At 43.2% G+C, this 1703-nt stretch overlaps 1 pseudogene; it reads left to right on the top strand.

Annotated features, from left to right (window-relative positions):
* Nucleotides 1-214: 214 nt before the first annotated feature.
* On the top strand, nucleotides 215-1057 carry LOC116089755 (annotated as a pseudogene).
* Nucleotides 1058-1703: the final 646 nt, after the last annotated feature.

Below are 1703 nucleotides of genomic sequence, written 5' to 3'. Positions count from 1 at the left end.
GCAACAAATGGAGTATATATTACATATAGAGGCATCTGTTGGTTGTATATCATATATTATATATATTATATATATACATAACATATGGTATACCGTGTACGTATGATAGGTAGATAGAAAGACAGGCTAACAAACAGATGAATGGGCTCCCAGCCTCCTTGCAGCAACCCTTGCTGCAGATGTCACTGCTCCCATCATCACTGCCTCTGAGACCATGGCAGTGCCTCCCGCATATGCTGATCTTGGGAAGGCCACCAAGGATGTCTTCACCAAGGGCTTTTTATTAAGCTTTGGCTTAATAAAACTTGATTTGTAAACAAAGTCTGAGAATGGATTGGAATTTATCAGCTCAGGCTCTGCCAACAGGCAGTCTGGAAACCCAGTACAGATGGACTGAGTATGGGCTAACATTTACAGAGAAGTGGAACACAGACAACACCCTGGGCACTGAGATCACTGTGGAAGACCAGCTTGCTCATGGACTGAAGCTGACCTTTGATTCATCTTTCTTGACTAACACTGGGGGACGGGGGAGGAATGCTAAAATCAAGACAGGGTACAAGAGGGAATGCATCAATGTGAGCTGTGACTTGGACTTTAACATCACCGGGCTCTCAACCCAGGGTGCTCGGATGCTTGGTTATGAGGGTTAGCTGGATGGCTTCCAGATGAATTTTGAGACCTTGAAGTCCTGAGTGACCCAGAGCAACTTCTCAGTTGGCTACAAGATGGATGAATTACAGCTTCATACTAATATGAATGGCGGGACAGAGTTTGGTGGCTCCATTTACCAGAAGGTAAACAAGAAGTTGAAGACTGCTGTCAATCTCACCTGGACTGCAGGAAACAGTAACACTGCTTTGGAATAGCAAACAAGTATCAGGTTGATCCTGATTCCTGCTTTTCTGCCAAAGTGAACAACTCCAGCTTGATTGGCGTAGGCTACACTCAGACCCTAAAACCAAGTATCAAACTGATGCTGTCAGGCCTGTTGGATGGCAAGAATGTCAATGCAGGTGGCCACAAGCTTGGTTTAGGACTGAAATTTCAAGCATAAATGAATATTGTACAATCGTTAATTTTAAACTATTTTGCAACGTAGCTACCTTCAGAATTTAGTGTATCTTTTAATGTTCTATGTTGGGGATGTGAAACTTGGTAAATACCACATTAGACCTCCAGGCTAAGGATGACTCAGCTTTAAGGTGTTTACCAATTCAGAGGTACAGCAGAAACCCCATTCCAGAAAGGGGTCTTTTTAGCTGTAAGTGTGGATTGGAGAGGACCTCCGTAGAGATGCCAGGCTGCAAGTGGAAGCTGGGAACTTGTGGACCCTTTATAAATCTGTATTCAGTCCCCAGATGAAATTGTGACTTCCTGAGCATCGAACCCCAGTGTCCCAATACTAGAAGCATGTACACACCTGCATGAAAGGGCCTTTTTAGACAGATCATCATGTCCTATTCCCATCATGCTCTGTTTTCATCCTAGTCCATCAGTCACCTATTTTATACCAAAAGTAGTCTTTAGGATGTGGTTAGCTATTTCTTTTGTGCCATTTTAGGGTGGAGAGGATGGGCATGATGGAGCCAGTCATTCAGGACTTAATTCTTCCTTGTGTTGTGGTGTAGTTTTCTTTCTTTCTCCCATTTTTTTTTTAAATTCCTTTTTTGCCATTGCACCAGAGTATGAAAGAGCTGCCA

Source organism: Mastomys coucha, unplaced genomic scaffold, assembly GCF_008632895.1.
Source record: "Mastomys coucha isolate ucsf_1 unplaced genomic scaffold, UCSF_Mcou_1 pScaffold15, whole genome shotgun sequence".
Lineage (NCBI taxonomy): Eukaryota > Metazoa > Chordata > Mammalia > Rodentia > Muridae > Mastomys > Mastomys coucha.
The sequence above is the reverse complement of the archived record's forward strand: the minus strand, read 5'-3'. Positions and strand labels throughout refer to the sequence as shown.